Below are 333 nucleotides of genomic sequence, written 5' to 3'. Positions count from 1 at the left end.
CTCTCTCCAGTCCCTCCCCATGCTGCACCGCAGCTCCCTCTCGCCCCATCCCAGGTCACCCAGCCCCCCCCCATTACTGCTGCTCACTCCCCCAGTGAAACGGACTGCTCTGCATCTGGTGCCCCCATCAGCCACCTCGCACGGAGATGGACTGCGGCCCCAGGTGGCACCTGGTTGTGCTACTGCACACCCCCTCCTCCCCCAACCCCGCTCACATTCGACTACTGCACCGTACTGAGCTGTCCTAGTCACTCCCCACCCTGTCCCCGTGCAACCCCCCATGCACACCCCACTCTGGTGCTGCCCAGCCCCTGCGCATCCCATCCATTCCCC

Source organism: Crocodylus porosus, unplaced genomic scaffold, assembly GCF_001723895.1.
Source record: "Crocodylus porosus isolate Cpor-Errol unplaced genomic scaffold, CroPor_comp1, whole genome shotgun sequence".
In the NCBI taxonomy this organism is placed as follows: Eukaryota; Metazoa; Chordata; order Crocodylia; family Crocodylidae; genus Crocodylus; species Crocodylus porosus.
The sequence above is the reverse complement of the archived record's forward strand: the minus strand, read 5'-3'. Positions refer to the sequence as shown.